Source organism: Suricata suricatta, chromosome 1 (assembly GCF_006229205.1).
Source record: "Suricata suricatta isolate VVHF042 chromosome 1, meerkat_22Aug2017_6uvM2_HiC, whole genome shotgun sequence".
NCBI classification, from domain to species: Eukaryota; Metazoa; Chordata; class Mammalia; order Carnivora; family Herpestidae; genus Suricata; species Suricata suricatta.
In genome coordinates, this window is record NC_043700.1 from 83,491,665 (window position 1) to 83,513,674 (window position 22,010).

General features: G+C 35.6%; 1 long non-coding RNA gene across 1 annotated transcript; it reads right to left on the minus strand.

The window, feature by feature from the left end:
• Positions 1-5,884: 5,884 nt before the first annotated feature.
• Positions 5,885-6,767, minus strand: LOC115271587. Its single transcript, XR_003900029.1, has 2 exons — positions 6,699-6,767; positions 5,885-6,272 (listed from the first exon to the last, which is right to left on the minus strand). It is a non-coding gene; the product is annotated as an uncharacterized LOC115271587 (long non-coding RNA).
• Positions 6,768-22,010: the final 15,243 nt, after the last annotated feature.

Below are 22,010 nucleotides of genomic sequence, written 5' to 3' on the forward strand. Positions count from 1 at the left end.
TCTCTTTGAAATTTTTAAAGAAAAGTCTAAAACTGCTGTTTGGTATATATTAGAAACTCTACTTCTGGGCATACAGTGATATTCAAAACTCTAATTTTATGTGTACTTCTCCTCTTGTTTTGTGTTATTATATGAAATAAAATTAATCATTCATCAAATATAGAGTGATGCTAGGTTATAACTTGTTCGATCATCCTATAAACAGGTCTGAATATATTTGATGTATCATATTAACTACATGACAAAAATATTCAAAATTGAAAAATGCAATGAAAATAATGCATATGTGTGCTGGGGAAGAGAGTGCTTCTGCTGATGTCTGCTGGGTTTCTCGTATAATAACTGTAAGTTTCTTTCATATTGTACTAAACATTGATGACATTTTTAAGGATTTTGAAAATACAGGTAGAGATGTGCCTGGGCGACTCAGTCGATTAAGCATCTGACTTCATCTCAGGTCATGATCTCACTGCTTGTGAGTTTGAGCCCCACGTGAGGCTCTGTGTTGACCGTCCTCTAAAAAATAAAAAAAAATATTTTTAATTAAAAAAGAAAATACAATTACTCAATTTTAAGTGAAAAAGAATCCTTAGTATGAGTTTACAATTCCTCCCTAATAATTAGATTAATTATGTAGACTACTCAAAGTATTTACATATAAATATGTGATACAAATATCTTCACAGTAATGATCACCAAACTGGGTGAGATATAAATAGTCTTGTGGTTGAGGAAGACTTTTTAAATGGTGAGTGAGCAAAGATAATTTTAAGGCAATCAATTTCCAGATTTTCAGTCTCTGTATGTATTCTTTCCTATAGGTGACGTGATAGATCATGTTTCTCCTCTTTTCCCACCCCTCCTTTCATCATTGTCATGCTCTCATCTTACAAAAGGTAGGTAAAGCTCTTACAAATTCTGGATTTTGCTGTAATAATTTTCAAGTAATGATCTCAACTAGTACATTGCTCAATTCTAATCAAATAATGCACTGTCCTGAGGAAGAAAGCAGTAGAGCCTCATGTCATTAGGCATCAAACTACAGTAAGGCCCCTGCTTCATTTATCCATGTGTCTATCATCTATCTCATGTCATCTAATCATCTGTGTATCTCAGAATTAAAATTCAGAAGTGAGCTTGTTGTTATGGGATGCATATTGACACATTTATTCATTTATTTAAACTGGAAAATAAAATCAAGCTTTTTGAGACAGAAAGTAAACATGGTCCTACAGTTTTGTTTGAGAGAAGGTCTGGCTTTGGGAATTCCATTATATGTCAGGCATTTTCCCATTACTTGAATGATTTAAAGCATCAGTTCCAAGGTTACAAAGCAAATGATACTATACAAGCATTTTATCCAAAAGCAAAATTAACAATATTTAACTTATTCAACCCTTGTCTATGCATCTGGTTAAAACTTGTGCCTTTACGTAAAAGAGAAATAGATATAAATAACAGTTACTTGATATGTTGGGGTAAAGTCATTTTTGAAGTAATAGAAATCAAGAAAATAAATGATTTTGAGAAAACTTGTTGCAAGCCATATGATTTTCAGTCACTTGTTTTCACTGAAAATGAATCAAAACTAATCAATATGTCAGCTGATGTTTTTCTAAAAGATATATTAACTAATTGATGTTCTTAACTAGCATTTAGTAGCACTCATCCAATACGGTCACACAGATATATTTAGTTTTGTTTTTGGAGAGGATAGGGGCTTTGAAAAAATATTAGGAAAAAATATATTTTCAGTATAAAATATATTGATTACTATGGACATCTTAGACAATTTAACTAAAATAAAAATAAAATACCCCCTTTATATTTTTGTTATTTGCTTAAATTATTCAGATACATGTTAAAATGTATTTATTGTTTTTCTTGTATTGGAAAATCTCATAATTCAGAAAACCATAAAGATGAGAATATACTCATTTTAACTTATTTACCTAAAAGATATTAAGATATTTAAAGTGGAAAGTCAGTATTCTGTAGCTTTTAACACATAATCAATTTATCAGAAGGCTCTCTTTTTAAATTTATTTATTTATTTTAAATGTATTTATTTATTTTGAGAGAGAAAATGCAAATGGGAGAGAAGAGAAAGAGGGAAAGAGAGAATCCCAAGCAGATTCAACACTGTCAGTGTGGAGATGGACATGGGGCTTGAGCCCATGAACCATGAGACCATGACCTGAGCTGAAACCAGGAGTTAGCTGCTTCATTGACCGAGCCACCCAAGATCCCCTCTTTTCAGTTCTTTTGAATACATCAAGAAGAAAAATCATCTTGTTGCTAGTATGTTTTAACATTCTTCTATCACCTTCAATTGTCTCGGCAGAAGATAGAATTTAACAAAAATTTAATATTATTGAAATATTGTCACTATTGTGATAAACATAGTTGTTAAGTCACTGGGTTCTGAAGCTAGACAGCCTTCGTTTATTTGCTGGCTTTACTATTTATTGGCTTGGTAAACTCAGTAAGTTTCTTTTTTCTTTTTCTTTTTTTAATGTGTGTTTGTTTATTTATTTATGTATTTATTTTTACGTTTATTTATTTTTGAGAGACAGAGAGACAGATTGTGAGCTGGGGAGGGGCAGAGAGAGAGGGAGACATAGAATTTGAACCAGGCTCTGAGCTGTCAGCACAGAGCCGGATGTGGCGCTCCAACTCACAAACCATGAGATCATGACCTGAGCCGAGTCGGCTGTTTAACCAACTGAGCTACTCAGGCACCCAATGTTTATTTATTTTTGAGAGAGAGAGAGCGAGCAGGAGAGGAGTAGAGAGACAAGGAGACACAGACCGAAACAGGCTCCATGCTTTAAGCTGTCAGCACAGAGCCTGATGTGGGGCTTGAACTCACAAACCATGAGATCATGACCTAAGCTGAATGAAGTGGGAAGCTCAACCGACTGAGCCATACAGGCACCCCCCCTCAGTAAGTTTCTTAACTTCTGTGCCCTTCAATTTTTTTTCATATGTGATTATACTTACTTTTGAGGGAATTAGATTATGAGGAGGATAGTTATTCATATAAAGGATTTCCAAAACATGTTTTCTGTCACATATTCTGAGTTCAAAAAGTTAATTATTGAATTTATTTTTTTCTAATTCTTGTGTGTTTATTTTAGGCAATGTTGATTTTTCTGTTAAGGAAGTAAAAAGTCAGATCATTCAAAGAAATTTTCAATAGATGTTTGAACATTGATGATGGGATATTACAAAAAATCATCAATGCCATTTCTAAATGGTGAATCTGTGCAACAGTAACTTGTACATTTTTTTCTTAGAGTATTATTCAGATACAAATAAAGCAATCCTACTTCTAGTTAAAAATAAGTATCTTGTAGTATGTAAGCACCCTCCCCCCCGAGAAAAAACATAAAATTCGGTAAAGAACCAAAATATTATGTTTTTTTAAGTTTATTTAGTTTTGAGAGAGAAACAGAGCATGAGAGCATGATCAGGGGAGGGTCAAAGAGAGAGAGAGGGAGAATCTGAGGTAGGCTCCAGGTTCCAAGCTGCCAGCACAGAGCCTGATGAACCATGAGATCATGACCTGAGCTGAATTGAAGCCAGGCGCTTAACCTATTGAGCCACTCAGGTACCTTCTAGAAACACAATATTCTGTTTGAAGGCATTGGAAGCTGTCAAGACAACTGTGACTAGAGAGGCGATGATTCTAAAAAGAAGGCAACCAAGGAGAAATTAGTCATTACTCTTCAAATGCTTTTCTTCTTAGGGCATTTGCCAACCCTCGAGAAGAAAACACAGCCAAAGGGCCATATCTAAGGAACACAGAACCCAGCAGAACAAATGAAAATATCGAATGGCTGGAAAGACAGGGCTGCCACGGCAGCAGAGATTTGAAGGGCAAGATCCTAAAGAGAGGGGAGGCACGTGGAAGTGAACTCTACACTGTTTCCACTTTCCAAAGTGTTTCCACTTTGTCAGCTTTTGATGAATTTTAAAGCTGTCAAGGAAGAGGCTGAGAAATTGATCAGAATTACCCCATGCTCTTTGGGATACTACACTCATAGATCGGGAATTCTGTTAGCCCCGAGTTAGCAGAGCAAGAGGAAGCTCTGCAGGCAAGAATATAAAACCCTTTTCAGTGGGGATGTATTGCTAGCCCTCCCAAGACAGAAGGGGTCCAACTTGTCAATCGTCAGTTGGTTTCATTGAGAAATAATAACATATCAGGGGCTCTGTTTTGGTCTCTGTTACTGGCAGGCAAGACATTTGGAGGTGACAATGGTCAAACCAGGTTGAGAACATAGGAAAAGATATTGTTGGGTCATGGACAGCTCCCATTTATACTACTGTGTCCACTCTGTTTACATGCCTGTTGAGTTGGTTCTGGGATTGACCACTGACAAAATCTATAACATCTACTGAACTAAGTAATTTTTATTCTTGGTTTTTCCGTATCTCTTCCATAGGGTTGCATCCTGGTAGGTATTAATGTGTGTTACAAAAATAATTCCCTTTGTCCTATATATGTCCTATGTATCCACCTACTGTCTTCTTGCCAGACTTATTCATTTAATCTTATGGTTTTTTCTTTCCAGGACCCTGACAACCTGACTGGGTCATTGGCCAAAGTACAAGAGACTGTACAGTAGAGCTACCCAGGGCTAATTTGCTTCCAGCAAGTGTTTGTGGATTTCCTTATTGGAAGATTTTCCCTGTCTACTTTCTCTCAACTCATTCACTGAAAATAGTTGGAATATGGCCAGCATCCATTTTTGTTTGGATCTGCACACCAAGATGCCCTATCTATAAATCAAGTTGAGCTTTTCCCTCCTCCTTATGCTAGTCCTAGGTATAGCCTATATGGTCACAGATACTAGATGAAAGATGGGTGTGAATAAAATCTGAGTAGGTTGGGGCTATCTGCTCATTTGATTACTCATGTTGTCTTATCCTTCTTGAATTGATTCCTAATGTCCCATTTTGAATAGACTGCTAGCCCTATCTGACTTTATGACAGGGTCCATCTGATAGAACCAACTCCTAGTGGATATTAATGGGTACATGTTTAATTGTTGTCCCATAGACAACCTTCTTTTCCTATCAGGGCTCAATTGCACCCAAGATACATCTTTCAAAATGTGTATAATTTTCTAGTATGGATTGCATGGACTCGTAATTAAGCCCCAAGGAACTGCATTATGATTCTTTCATTGGACCTTGATAGAAACACTATATTTGTATATCCTCACCACTGAAATCTCCATCTCCATAGAGTCTTTCAGATACTGTGATCCAGGCCAATGGCTGCTTGAATTGTAGCGAGGACCTGCTGTGAAGCCCTTTCCTGTTCAGATCCCACTCAAGCTTAACAGCCTCTGAGTCTCCTAATATATGGGCCAACACAGTAATCCTAAGTATAGAATGTGTTGCTTTTGGAATCCTTAGAGGCTCTTCAGACTTTGTACTTCTCTCTCTGTGATAGGAGATGCAAAATGACGTCATCTTTTACTGCTATACTGTACATGTTCAGATTGCCTTTTATTGTCCATCATTTTACTATTTTCCCTCTGCAATGCACCAGTATAATTTAAGAATAATCATCTAACTCCACTGTTCTTATTACATTGTTCCGATCCTAAACCTTTCACCTCCATCATTCAAATAAATGGATTGTTACCATCAATGTTACTACCTTCCACTAAGATATTTACCTGCTACTGCCAGTGAAATACTAAGCAACTGGTCACCATTTTTTGTTCCATATTTTTTTTTGGATTGGATTCTCCTTGCTAACCAGGCAAGAAGAGAACAAGTCCCCCAATCCATCTTTTTGCTTCTTTTTTTAAACCACTCTCAGTATCAATGATTTCTGTTCATAATATCTGATAAGACATCAAGATATAATTAGACACAAGTAAGATTTATTGTGGTAAAATCCTGTTGAGGTTAAAGAGGGAAGGCTCAAAAGTAGTAGAAAGAACCTTCACAATATGATACAGGTCTAACATCTGTGGGGGAAAGAAAGAGAGAAAGAAGGAGGATGAGCTAGGAAGGGCTCATGTTAGAGAATTACTCTGAGAAAATTGACAGGAGATCCTGAGATATATAATGAGATCCTATAATAAGAATAATTTCTCATTATGGGAGTGGAATATTGGGCAGAAATAGTTCATCTTTAGTATCCTTGGCATGCTCAGTCATTGGCAGCAGGGTAGATGACGTTGTATGCTTTCGCATTAAATCCCACGGAGAATCTGAAGGTGTACAGTTGGAGACTCTCAGCTTTCCTGAAACAGTAGGTTGAAGGGATATCTGAGTGGTACATACCATAGACAAACCCTGAGATGAAAGTTTAAAAAACCCTGCTAATTCAGTGATTTGACAAAATATTATGTTTAGGCCATGTGTAATTTATGTTAATAGAACACATGAGCTAAATAAGAAAAGAAAAAGAAAGCATGGCTTTAGATTTTGACAGAAAATTTTTACACAAAAGAAGCAATAAAATAAAGTTACAAAGATTTTAAGGTACATAAAAGAATAGACATAACAAAAATGTAGTTTTTCAAAGAGAATGCTAAAATGGAAAAAAATAGACTGTACTTTATTTATTTACTTATTTATTTATTTATACCATTCATGTTTCAATTGGATATGATATGAAATGCAGTCAACTATTGTACTGAGTTGCAAGTAGATAGTGTAAAACATACCAGGTTTGTTTCTATGCAGTCATCATACGCTTGTATGTATGTATTTTTCATGCTCTATGTATCAAGAACTACAATAGGAAAGAAAAAAGTTGGAAAGCTCTTAATAGTAGAAGAATGCAACTAGTTGTGAAAAGTAATGAGATGTAAAAAACGTATTGAACAGAAATATCAAAGAACTATAAAAGTAGAAAGGAGTTAAAGACCACTATATATAAAAATTTTAGAAGCAACTCTTAGATCTCTATAAAACTATTAGGTCTACAGGAATTTTCCCACATTAAACTAGAATATGGCACAGTCTCCTGAATGTGTATGACAGGGTAGTGGGTAAGAAGTTTTAAAGTACAATAGGGGATCCTCTTCAAGTAATTTCAGTATGACTTCCATTGGACTACCCTATAGGGTAACTATAAATATTGAACAAAATGTAATAAACTCTTTGCACTGGGGTGAAGTGACAGGCATGTGAAAACTGAAATAGGGTCCATGCAGAAACTCCTGGCATATATTGTATCTTCAACTGTAATTTCAGAGTGTCTCTCATTATATCTAAAACAGCAGCAGTAATAATGGTGACCAGGGAGATTTGTCATGGTAACATCTCTATGAGAGAGAGCTTGTTGACAGTTAGGCTATGAAAGACATCTTGGCTAGCTACAGTGGAGAGGGACAAAACTCCCAGAACTTGCCTTGTTATATTTCTGTCTTGAAGAACCTTATAATGAGGTCTTCTCCCTTCATCCATCACAGATAATGACACTTTTCTTCCGGTTCAGAATGATGGAGTGGAATGCTAACTGCAATAACAACTGCAGTGTGTGGCAGTTGAGTTAGGAGTGAGGCTGCGATTTCAAGGCAACATTTTGGTGGACGAGTCACACTTGAGTTGTGTAGTGCCAATGGAAAAGCAACAAAACAGCCATGAGCGGGCCAGGACTATGGATTTTTGGAAACATTTAAGAAGTTCACCTGGGCCTGTTCAGTGAAGCTCTTAGAGCATTTCCATTTGGAGATAAAGGTTAAGGTGACCACTTACTCATAAGCTGGGAAAGCCTATGCTACAAGCTCAATTATTGTCTATGATTTGTGGAGACTCTTAATGCAGTTCATTAATTTTATGAAAAGAACCTAAATCTTATTTATTTATTTCTAATTAACTGATGAATGAATAAATGAATGAATTTTAGAGAGAGAGAGGAGCAAGGGAGAGGAGCAGAGGTAGAGGGACAAATAGAGAGAGAGAGAGAGAGAGACAGAGAGAGAGAGAGAGACAGAGACACAGACAGAGACACTGACAGAGACACAGACAGAGAGAATGAGATTCCTAAGCAGGCTCCTGATCCCATGACTCTGGGATCATGACCTGAGCCAAAATCAACAGTGAGACCCTCAGCTGACTGAGCCACCCAGGCACCAGAAAAGAACCCAAATCTTTAAGAGGAGTTCCCAAATAGTATTGTGGATATTAGCATTGATACCTAAGCTCTCAATTGAGTTGTATTGATCCATAAGAGAGAAAAAAGATTTAAAGCAATGCTGTCTTTTATGTTCCGTAAGTTTGAAGAATACTGCATAAGTTTTTTTAAGTGTGTTGTATATTCAATCTACAGAAGAGATTAACTGATGTATTATGGAAACTAAAAGTCTCACCTTAAAATGCCTGACAAAAGAAGACACTAGGAAAGACTAGAGATAGGAATCCAAGGACACTGATATGCAGAGCAAGGGCTCTAAGATGGTGAACTTAGTCAAGAATACATTCAAGCACCAGTCCATAAATAATAGTGTAAAATTCATGAGTATGTATCTACTACCCAGGTGAACTGCAAGGACACTGTCTACAGGCAGAGCGCTGATTTTCAAATGGTCAGTTTTCTAATTGAGAATAAAAAATTTCAAAGAAGAAAATTCAGGGCCAGAGGTAAATGAGAATGTAAAGTAGAAAAAGTATTGAAAAAAAAAAACAGATCAAATAAAATGTTGAAAACAGCATCAGTGCTAGAATGAATAAAAGGTAGATATGCAAAACGACCCAGATAAAATTTCAAAGAAATTAGAATTCCAGGTAATTAAGTGACCATGAAAATATATTTTAGTATGCTTGTTTCTTAAGAGTTTCCATTTTGCAAGAAAAAAATCCAAATTTCTGTGTTTTGAATATGTGATGTGTGATTACTAATTATAGAACTATTAATTATATAAATGCTTAATTATACCTGCTGTATTTTTGGCTTCCTTTAATTTTTTTAAATGTTTGTTTATTTATTTTGAGAGAGAGAGGGAGAGATCACTATCAGGCTCCACACTCAGCACATAGCATGACCTGGGGCTTGATCCCACAACCCTGGGATCATGACCTGAGCTGAAATCAAGAGTCAGATGCTTAACTGACTGAGTCACCCAGGTGCCCCTGATTCCTTGAATTCTAATGACCAATACAGACATTGAAATAAAACTATAAACACAAAGCATAGATTTAAGATAGAAATTCTCTGTAATTTCTAAAATTCTGTCCATCTTATTTGTCCATTGTCGATGCAATATTCTAATATTAATTAGCATACCTAAAATTTCCATACTGATATTTGTTTTTAAAAATATTAGTTATGGGGTCAGTCAGTTGACCATGGGACTTCAGCTCAGGTCATGATCTCGTGGTTTGTGATTTCAAGTCCTGTATTAGGCTCACTGCTGTCAACGCAGAGCCTGCTTTGGATCCTCTGTCCTCCTGTCTCTCCACCCCCCCCCCCCCCACTCTCTCTCTCTCTCTCTCTCTCTCTCTCTCTCTCTCTCTCTCTCTCTCAAAAAAATAACAAAAAAAGAAAAATATACTAGTTATATTGCTTATAATTAGTAGATTTAAAATGTAAAATTTCAATATGAGAAATAATAGAAATGAATGCAAACTGAATAAAAATATGGAAAAAATAAAAATGGGTTAAAAATATCCAAATGGCATTGCAATTATATAATGTTATTTCTATCTAAAAATGAAACAATTATGTGAGCAGTATATTATTTTAAAACATCGTTCCACAATTAATTCATCTATATGATGGAGAAATATGAAGATTGCATTTCTGTAAGAGTAAAGTTTCAGTTTATTTGCAAGTATTTTTTTGTAATAGGGAAACCTAACTGTTATGGGGGAAAAAGGAAACCAGCCCATTCGTTCAAAAAGATGGCCCATTTACAGCCAAAATTGTTCACAGATATTTTATTGTTTTAAGACATTTGTCCCCTATTTTACCCCATTGTGTTCTGAGAATGTCATTCCATTGCCTAGTCTGTAAGAGTACTACAAATACTTATATGTAAAACCCAAATGCTTCTTATTGTTTGTTTTTGTGTCAAAAGCAAACATATTTCCCTAAGTTTTCTAGCTCTTTGTGTCTCTTTAACTTTTCTGGATAGTATCAAACTTGAATGAATACAAATCAATTCTTGTGCTACAGATTAAACAAAAAATCTATATGGTGTTTTGAAATGGCTGACGTTTCCACCAACAGTTGTAAAATTTTTAAAAATAAAACTCTGCCTGCCAGACAGTTTCACATTTGGGAACCGGGCTTTGCTTCACATATCCTGGCATGCGAAGTAACGTTTCCACATTCCCAGAAACTTAATGGCAATTCCACATTGCTGTTTCTCTCCGGGGGTTCACAGCGTCTGTATCGTATTACAACCTCTCTCAGAGTTCATGTTCTTTTAAAAATCTTTCCCCACCTTGAGCTTTATTTGTATTTTTCCTTCTATATTACTTTTATGAACTCAGTTATTTTTAGGGAAAATAATTTCTCTTTCTGCTATTGGTTTGATGGATATGAAAATTTCTGGACTAAAATTCTGTAGGTGATGTTGATGGTTTGTAGAGCCCCTCAAAAGAAAGGGGCTCAATTAAAAATCTCTCCACTCCACAAGATTGTATTCTGGCTTTAGACTTCTCTTTTTATAAGGGCATTGTTACCTATGAAAATATATGGAGAGGTAAATGAACCCTGACAGTCTAACTCTTTATGGAATTAATTTTGTATTAAATGTGAAATAAGAATATAAACTTAAATATTCAATAATTTATTTATATTTGGCTTACATGTGGGAAGATAAGTGCTCTGGCCTAAACAACCTGCCTATATTGATAAGCCATTGGAAAACTACAATACAAATTTCTTATTTATGTACATTCTTATCATAGAGTTTGTCATTAATAGCTACTAACTATATTTAATATTTAATTGAATTCTGTGTATAGCAACCACAGCTAGGTGAAGTGGAAATTTATTTTTAATTAGTTCTTTTTGATGATAATCATTGGAAAATGATGAAAAAGTAACTGAATTAACTTTATTTATATTTGAGCAAATCCAAATCAGTTTATGTAAAGTGACTAATTAGAATATTTCTAAATACTGTCTATTATAGACTGTCAGATACACTTTGACATGAGATAAATGGATCCTTCCATTTACTTCTAGAAATGTGCTATATGTAAAAATAAATAAATAGATAAGATTAAAGGAAAATGTGCATTTCTCTAAGAGTCTTTAAATGTCAAAGTAAACAAAGTAAGTAATTTCTGAGGGAAGATTCTGTCTACTCCACAGCACTGCCAAAATATTCTCTTATAAACAGAGCACAAATCTGTAGCAAAAGTATGAAGCAAAGAAATGTAGAAACTGAGCAAGCATTTCTTCCCCCAAGCTTAACTTATATGGAGGATTTCTTTTACAATAGACTACATTCACTTAACTATGCATTTGCTTATTTGTTTACTTATTTATTTCTTCTTACTCTATTCCTCTGGAAGTTTTCATTGAGCATAATATTTTTATAACCTGTCTTAAAGTGTCAAAATCAGTATTAATAAAGCCAGTGTTAAAATTGTTCAGTTCAGTTAATAACATCACCTAAACTTGCAGTATAAATCAATATAAAGTGGGTTTTCACTTATTTTCTTAGGAATACTGCTGATGCACTTTTTGGATCATATCATTTATGAGCAATATATGTTGTTGTTATTGTTGTTGTTTTGTATGTAGTGATAGTTTAGGTGTTCTTCTTCCTAGGTTTTAATTCATGGAAAGTACATGAAAATGAGACCTGTATGCTGCAAACACAGATCATTTAATTTCTCATATTAATAGAAAAGATGTATCAAATGATAGCTAGTCCAAAATGTAGAAGTCAATGTCAATCCAAAGGTAAAAAGGAGAGTTAAATTTAACTTGGGCCACTTGGGAAGTGAACAAAGAATGTTGTCTTTGTCCACCTACGACCTGGATCTTCCCTTGCTATGTTGTGTTAGCTGGAGAGGTAAACAAGGTAGGTTATTTTTTATACGTAGTAAAACCTGGCCAGTTTAAAGGAAGCAAGGGAGCAAGTCTATTGATGAACAGTGAGAACTTTGCTGAATAACTGAACATAAGCTTTCTCTGTAGGGAAGGGTTAAAGAAAGAGTGACACATGCAGTCAGGAGTGGCTGTTTCACTTGCCAAAGCTTTCTAAAACCTCACTGTTTGATGGTGAGAATACAAACTTTTACAGCTCAGGTATATTCTGTTAAGACTGGTTAGAATCAGAAAATATGCTACAGTACCAAATTCATAATGGATCGGTGAAGCAAAAGTTACGGCTACATGGCTTGCCCTAACCCCTCCATTAAATTTCCATGAAATTTCCATGTAATTTAGACAAGATGGACATACTCTGACTTGATGAATTTTATAATATTTGATTTTATGAGGTCTGATACCTGCATAAGAGTAGGCATTGCCAGAATCCACATCTGGCTCAAGAGAGAACACTTTATAAAGATTTATATACATGATAAATGACCCTATCTATACTGAAAAAGCCTTTAAAATTCATCAACTCCTTCTTTCCATCACCTATCATATACCCTATGACAGAACCTGTGGATTTTTTCTAAAGAGATGAGAGAATCAAATGTGAAAGCTCAATCTTCACTGAAAAATTTGAAATGATTATACTGGTAGGAATCTTCTCATGTGACAGTTGATCTTTGGTCTTAATACTGACAAATAATGAGAAATGAAATAATAGACACAGATGTTTTGATATTATATGCTTGATGCAAAATAAAATGACAGATAATAGAATGTCTAGTTCTTAGTAAAGACTTTGCACATTATCATCATGAAGAAACCAACAATAGCTCCCCAAATACAATAGAGCCTCTATATGAATTAATATAATGGAAAAGATTTCTAATTCTCCAGAGTAAGGTTGAAGATGCTGAGTGGCCTCTTTGCTGAACAATGGAATGATGGGTAGCATGTATTTGGGAGAAATGTGATTGCCTTGAGATCCAACCTGCTCCTCAATGGAACAGAACACTTTGTCAAGTATGACTTGGTGTTCTATATGAATATATAGTATGTACTATACTATATTATACATTTTATCATGCACCTTTACATCTTATTGACAAATAAGAATTTTCTTTATATTTTTATTGGTATGTTGAATACACTTATCTAAAAGGTATGCATATTTAACTTTTACATAAATACCTAACAACTTAGGAATAATTTGAATAAAGCTAACAGTACATAAGAGACATTTCCTTTCTTTCTATCTTTCACTTACATGGACATTTACCATTAAAAATAGAAGATTAATATGAAAGTTTATATACTAAAACCTGTGTCTTCATGCTTCTTTCTTCTCTTGGTCATCACAATGACCAGAGAGGAGCCTCTCCATGGCTCCATTGGTTAAGCATCTGATTCTTAATTTCGGCTCATATCACAATCTCACAGTTCATAAGTTCAAGTCCCTCATTAGACTCTGTGCTGACAGTGTGGAGACTGCTTGGGATTCTCTCTGTGCTCTCCACTTTCTCTTTTCAGATAAATAAATCAAGTTAAAAGAAAAGAATGTTTACAGATAAATTTAATCTTCACAGGCAGGAGACAGAATTATCTTCCCTGAGGCTTTGCGAGACCATAAATTGCTTCCCCCGCACAGAACATTTTCAATTCTCTTTTTAGTGCACTAATTATAAATATTAGCAAATAGTTAGAGATCACTAATTTGAGGCAGCCACTAACAGGAAAGGCAGACCAAAATGTGCAGGAATAAGTAGAAAGGAACGTTGAGAAAACAGGAACAGTTCAGGGATAAAAAAATTCAAATAATTTATTAATGTACCCAGAAAAATAAAAGAACATATTATAATAAGCCATGAAACAAAAGGACTTTTCAGAGAACTAAGAAGAAAAAAACTATAAGTACATGTGTGTGTTCAGAAATGTTTTTCAAATACTCATTTGAAAGGCTGGAAGATGAAAGTTGGAAAACAGAAGAGTTGATGAGAAATAGTTGGGAGAACTTCTTAAATGAAAAAAAAAAAAAAAGAACAGGGCAAACGTGAAATATCAAAGAAATCATCTAAGACAGTTTCCCAAAATAGTAGAACATGTTTTCTACGTACAAATAAGCCACTTGACGCCCAGTACTCCCTGTACCAAAGCCTATCAAATTGAAATTCTGGAAAACTTAAGTTCAGCAAAGAGAGGGTCCTAAAAGTTTCCAGAGAGCAAAAAGAAATATGTGTCACTTGAAAAGGAGGAATCAAAATGGCATCAGATATCCTTATATCACAAGAAAGCAGGAGAAAATAAAAAGCAGCATTTTCAAAATCCTGAGGAAAATTGTAAAATATAAGTCAAAAAGTAAATGAAATTTAATAACAGAAAATATTTTTGAGTATTAATCTCAAAATTATCTTCACTGTCTTTTTATTTAGGAAGTTACGAGTTGATATATTTCACCAAAACAAAGAAGTAAACCAAGAAAGAAAAAAAGAGACCTATGTGACCTAGGAAGAAGATTCAATGTAAAACGAGGAGAAAGGTATTTATGTCGATGAGAGAGGACGATCCTAGGTCTCAAGGCTCATGAGCTGTCAGCCAAGACTGGAGACTTACCAACCCTGAATAAAGAGTTCCCTCAAGACATTAAGTAGGTAGAGGCCCCGATCCAGGGTTGATATTATAGAAAATAAGGATGTAAAGACCAGTTCCAATTGAGCCTTAATGTGTATCAGGATAGGGTTTCCCCTTCTGGCAGAATTTTGGCTTCCAAGACAATTATTTTCCTTATAATTTGCTCAGCTATCTAACAATTTATCACGAATTTGCTCTAAAATCTCTTGTGTTATTACTTACCTCCCCTTAATACATTCAAATACATCACATATTTTACCTCCTAAATTTCTTCAAGAGTTGATGCTTCTCCAACTGAGCTACCTATCAAACCCTGGATATTAAACTAATAAAGTTACATTATAAACATATTTTGGGGAGGGGGTAAGAAGTGTGAAGTGTGTGAGTGCACACATAAATGGTGGTTTGAAACATGGAAGCCATGAGAGAATTTAGTCCTTAATTTCCATAGTATGAAGCTCATAGACATAGGCTTTAAAAAAATCACAGAGTAGCACTGTCAGCATGTTATTTATAGATATGAAGATAAATGCTTCAAGAAAGAGCTAAAAGAGTGCGGTGAGAGCATGTGGCTGCTATTGCTCTTAATAGGCTTCATAGATCCATTTGATAGTGGAAACTGCTAAAAATAAAAAAAAATAAATTAAAGAAAAAGAATGACTATGCCTTTGTATTTGGTATTACGGAACAATATTAAGTTATCTCTATGGTGTTGCCCTCGCAGAAATGTCGTTTTTTAGAGAATAATTGAACTTTTAAATAAACCACCCAGTGGTTGCTTTTAAAATAATGCACGTATTTTTTAATTGGTATGTTTCTCCGTGTTTGACAAAATTTGGGCTAAAGAGCCAACTTGATAACCGTGGTAATAAAACCAGCTTCTTAATGCAGGCTCATGGGATTTTCGATTTAAAAGAAACATTTGAAATTATATAGTCGATCTCTTCCTTTTAGACATGAGGAACCTAAGGTCCAGAGAAATTAGTGACAGAAATGGAACCATTTTCAGTTAATTATTAAAAGAACATGTCAACAGAGATGAATAGGAAGGCCATAAAACAGAAGCTATGGAATCAGATTGATCTGGTTTCATACTCTGTCCCTACCTCTTAACAGCAAGATAATATCTGACAAATTGTTTAATCTCTCTTAGAGATGAGAGATAATAATTTGTTGGATTAAATAAGGTAATGTATGTAAGATATATCCCCAGCATAGAATGCTCAATAAATTACAGCCTTATTACCAATAGAGGAAAGAGTATACACCCATGATGTGCATAACATACAGAGAGTTATTTTCTAATCTGGATGACCATATAACTTATCATGCAAAGTAGTCTTGAGAATGAGAAGGGTCACCATTAACACTAACGCTCAGAACACAAGGTTTGGGGGAGGAGGTTGGAGAACATTTTCTGGTACTTACTTTAATTACGGATCTTTCCAGTGTTACTGAAATATAATTGACAAAAAACTGTAAGATACTTAAAGTATATATTACAATAATTTGATAATTTAATATGCATGCTTATTGTGAAAGGAATCTTGCAAATTGAGCTAATTTACACATCCATCACCTCAGTTATTTACATATTTTTCTTTCTATTTGGTGAGAATATTTAAATTCTATTCTCAGCCAATTTCAACTATATAATACATTGTTATCAACTATAGTCACCATGTTAAACATTAGATCTCAAACCTTATTCATCTTTTAACTGAAAATATATACCCTTTTACCAACCTCTCATTTTTCTCCAGTCTTGGCAACTATGCTTCTTACTATTTCATTTTTTCAGTTTGATGTATATCTTTAGATTCTACATATTAGTAATACCATGCAGTATACAGTATTTGTCTTTCTCTTCCTGGCTTAGCTCACTTAGCATAAGGCCTGGTTCATCCATGTTGTTACAAATGACAGGATTTCCCTCTTTTTAAAGGCTGAATCATATTCTGTTATATATATATGCTATCTTCTTTATCCATTCATCCGTGAATGGACATTTAGATTGTTTCCGTACTTAGGCTGTTGTGACTAATGCTGCTATGAACACTAGAATAAGGATGTCTCTTTAAGATAATGATTTGATTCCCTTTGTACATATGCCCAGAAATGGGATTCCTTGGTCATATAGTAGTTCAATTCTTTTTTATTTAGATATAATTGACATATAGCATATTAATTCTAGCTGTGCAACATAACACATTCTATATGATTCTATATTTGTATATGCTGAGAAATGATCATCACAGTAAGTCTAGTGAACACCCATCACCAAACATAGTTAAAATATTTTTCTTGTGAAGAAAATTTTTAAGATTTACTCTTTTAGACAATTTCAAATATACAATACATATTATTAACTATAGTCACAATGTTGTGCATCCTACCCCCATGACTTCTTATTTTATAATTGGAAGTTTGTACCTTTTGACCACTTTCATCCATTTTGCTTACCCCTTACCCCCCACCTCTGGCAATCACCAATCTGTTCTTTGTAACTATGAGTTTGGGTTTTTGTTTGTTTGCTTGTTTGTTGGTTTGTTTTTAAGACTCCACATATAAATGAGATCATGCAGTATTTACCTTTCTCTGATTTATTTCACTAAGTGTTATGCCTTGAAGTTCTATGTTGTTGCAAATGGCAAGATTTCCTCCACTGGATATATACAAACTTTTGGTGTGTGTGGTTTGTTTTTGTTTTTTTCCCCTGCAGTGAGTTCACTCCATTCCTCAGTTTTTGCCAGGAGTGAACTCACTGTTAGGGTGGCTTCGAGAGGCCTAGAGAAAGCAGTGGTCAGTGCCGAGTAATGGCAAAATGATCAAGTTGCTCTGGCAGAGAGTAAAGCAAGAAATAAAGAAGCTGGGGTTAAGAGGACATGTTGCAATGGATATACTATGCAAAGTGAAAAAACCCACCACAAGTTTATGCTGGGCATAAAGGCCCAGAGGACACATGAGGAATGAATTGTGGGAGGAAGACCAGTCTCACTGTGAAGTTCATTTCTTCTGCAGGCCAAGACTAAGAGTGGGAGAGGAGTTTAGTCACAGAGCTGAGCTCCACATGGGAATGAGTGGACCCCAAAGTAGAAGGGACCAGGTGCACCGCTCAGCCACAAAATAGGCCAGAAAACTGAAAATTATGATTAGAAGCATCAAAGTTAGAGGGGTAGAAAAAAGACTGACAAACAAAAAACTGGAAATGGTTCACAGAATGTGGTGTTCTGAGGTACAAAATAGAAAGGCGGCTGAAAAGGGTGTTATTTGACATCCACAACTAGAAAAAGGCCAGAATTAGAGGAGTTAGAAACGAAAAATAAGATTTTTTTGTTTGGCTCTCAGTCCTGAGTCAGGTTTTAAACCAGAAATCTTTTGACAGAACTGGTCTCTATGTCCCTAAAATGGAGAAACTTCAAACACTGCAATAAAAATATATAACTCCTCTAGGCTGTGACCAAAAGAAACTATGGCCATTTACTCAGGCACACTGGAGAGAGTGGTTCTTAGACATTTTGAAGATTATTGGACATAAAGTCTGAGTTGGCATTGATGCCTGGAGACCTAAAGTGCCATCATGGTTCCACTCATAATGGAGATTTATCAGAACCAGGCAGTAAATGGAGTTCTGGCTGAAGCCCAGCTCACAGTGGGCCTAGTTAGTCTACATACCCTACCAGTGGTAATTTTCCAACTTCCTGAGTATAATATTGGAATTGATATACTTGGTAGTTGGCCTCAACCTTACACTGGGTACTTGGTCATTGGGGGACACCAAGCTGAAACCTTAAAAAATGACTTCAAAGAAGTGAATCAAAAGTAGGATTATATCCTGGGATGGGGAGACGTGGCAAATATTAGATCTACTAGAGAAAATCTAAAGTGTCAGGAATAATGTTCCTCATCTTACAATTTTACACTAATCTGGTACCTGTGGAAACTGGATGGGTCATAGAAAAGAGCTGTAGACCACCGTAAGCCCAAAGGAGTGATAGTCCCATTCACAGCTGTTGCTGTGATGGATGTGGAATTATTACTAGAGAGGATTAATAAGGCCTTAGTTATGTGATATGCAGTCGTTCTGTTTAGCTAAGAGAATCAGGAACAGTTTGCATTTGCCTAAGATGGACCACAGTATTCACTGGCAGTGCCGCACAAATGATATGTGAGCTCTCCTACCCTCTGTCATATTCTGAAGAGGTCTGTACCACCTGGAATCCCATAGGATATCACACTGATTCATTAAAACAAAGGCATCAAGTTGAGCAGCCAGGATGAGAAAGAGGTAACTAAATTATGAGAGCTTTGTTCCAATGCTTATATGCTCCAAAGGGCAGAATTAAGATTCAGTGACCTGTCACTTCAGTCAGTTTTTATTCAGGGACATGTCAATCCCTAACCACAATGAATGAAACGTTGCTCTTGATAGACCTTTTTGAATTCTTGAGGTAATATATTCCAAACCTAGGAATACTGCTCCTGCCATACTGGGTGATTGTGATTTGAATGTCCAGAGGCTACTGAATTTTGAGTGGCATTTATAGCACAAAGGGCTCTGTAGCAGGTCTAGGCCACAGGAAAAGCTGTTCTGCCAGTAGGTCCAGATGATACCTGAAGTCCTATGGCTCTAGAGATGTCAATGATTAGAAAATATATAGTATGCAGCATTTGTCAAACCTCTTTGAAAAAATTATAACAAAGTGTCCTGGGATTCTGTTTGTGTGCCTCTCTAAAAGTAGCTCTTGGCATGTCCCTGGGATTCTGTAGACATGGAGCACTAGATGACAGGCCACCAGATGACCATGCTTCTATGCTCTGGGTCACCTTTAGACATTCTGCTATGGTCTGAATGTTTGTTTCTCCTCAAAATTCATATGTCAAAATCCTGACTCTTTTAAAAAAAAATTTATAGTTAGTTTATTTTTGAGACAGAGAGAGACAGAGCAGGAGTGGGGGAGGGACAGAGAGAGAGAGGGAGGCACAGAATCTGAAACAGGCCCCAAGGCTCTGAGCTGTCAGCATAGAACCTGACATGGAACTTGAACCCATGAACTGCAAGATCATGACCTGAGCTGAAGTCAGATGCTTAACCAACTGAGCTTCCTGGGCACCCCCAAAATCCTGACTCTTAAAAAGGTGATGGTATTACAAAGTGAGGCCTTGGAAGGGAATTAGACCACTCAAGTGAAACCCTTATGAATGGGATCTGTGCTCTTGTAAAAGAGACTCCAGAGAGATCCTTACTCCATCTGCTATGTAAGGATATAATAAAAAGTCTGTAACTTGAAAGACAGCCCATCACCTAACCATGCTGATACCCTGATATTGGATTTCCAGTCTCAAGAACTGTGAGAAATAAATTTCTGTTTATAAATTACCCAGTTAGTGGTATTATGTTATAGCAGTCCAAACAGACTAAGACCTCCTCCAAATCATAAAGTTGTATGGACCCAAATAGTAGTTTATCCTAAAATAGAAATTGAGCAGGAAGAGGAGGCATGAATGAGCAGGGATCCTGGACAGCCAGACCTTCCATGACAGCTGCATCAGAGTCATTTCCCCAGTTCTCACCTATGACCATACCAGGAAAAAGGTGGGGGTAAGAAGTCCATACCAGTGGTAACAGAGGAGTAAATTTCCACCTTTTGACTTATGGATAGGTCAGTTTGATTTGAAGTCAAAAGCTAAGAATGGATGATGGCTATAGGATTGTCATGTTCATATGAAATGACACTTAAGATAATACCTTCCCATTAGGCAGAACTATGAATATTATACCTGGACATTCACTTTATGTGGGAGAAAGAAATGGGTGAAGGTGAGAATATGTGCAGATTCCTGGCAATTACCAATGGCTTGATTGTCTGATCATGGGCCTGAAAAGAAAATTATTGCTACAGCAGATATCAAAATGTTATAGTTTACTGAGAATTCAGTATCCAAAATTACTTAGCTTTCAACTTGCAAAAAAGTGACATTTAGTAAACTCATCACCCTTAGAGAGTTTTCTCTATGTCAAAAGAAACTTCTTTTGAAAAATTTCAGTTTTCAATCTAGATTTTAAAATACATATCTTTAAGTATGTTGTAACTTTTAGGCCATATTTGGTGGCATTTTTCTTGTGTGTGTGTATGTGTATAAGAAAAAAGTAAACACAATTGTTTCCTCCTCTTGATAGAAAACAACCGTCACCATAAAACGCTACACACTTGTATTTTTTTCCACTATGAAATCTTGAAAAGGAAGATGCCAGAGTGTGATGACATATATGTTGCCACCAAATACTTTAATTATCACATTTCTTCCTGGAGCTTAGTATTTTTTTATATGCAGCCACCACAGAGTGGGATGTCAGTGATCCAAAAAATTAGGCTTGCCTCAATATGCTTAATGTCAGAATTTCTTCAAGCATCTGTTAAAGTCTCATTTTCTTCAATTTAATTGTCTTGTTAGCTTAATTTTTTGTTAGTCAAGAACATTATTTTCAGAATTTCAGTTGACATGCTTACATATGCTGTATAACCACCAATGCTTTCTATATAGCAGATGGAGAAAATCACATATCTTTCAAAGCATTTTCATTGTAGGGTGCCTGGTGGCTCAGTCGGGTAAGCATCCAACCTCGGCTCAGAGCATCTGACTTCAGCTCAGGTCATAATCTCACAGTCTGTGAGTTTGAGCTCCACATCATGCTCTCTGCTGTTATCGTGGAGCCCTCTTCAGATCCCCTGCTCCCTCTCCCTCCCTCCCTCTCTCTCTCTCTGTCAAAAATAAATAAACATTTAAAAATAAAATAAAGCATTTTCATTCTCATGGTAAATATTTCCATACAATCTGATTATACACCATTATGACAGACTACAACAAGGAGATATTTTCTCACATGATAATTATGTGTTGTTAGGTGCCTGGTATAAAGATGCCTAACATGAAATATCTGAGCTTCATGCATACCTTAAATGTAGTAATTCCTGTAAGTATGAATGTCTTAAGGATTAGTAACTCTCATTTTCTTATGAAACCATTTACCATTGTATGTGAAGTTTCAGTGTAGTTTTGTGTTTGGGTAGGATTTTGGTCCTTTACTGGAGACATCTGATCATTGTACCTCAATTTTAGGCAGAGATTAAACTATTGCAATAGCCTAACTGATCCTCTAGTAGTCACTGTCTCTTCTATGCTCTCATACCTATCACTTCCTATTTAAAGGAATATCCAAAATTGTATGGACAAATTAAAGTGTATGTCCAAAGCTTTTCATGACATCTTAATGCATCTTGTTTGAGGGTGAGACTCTTAGCATGACATTCAAGAACCCAAAGGAAATATACTTATCTCA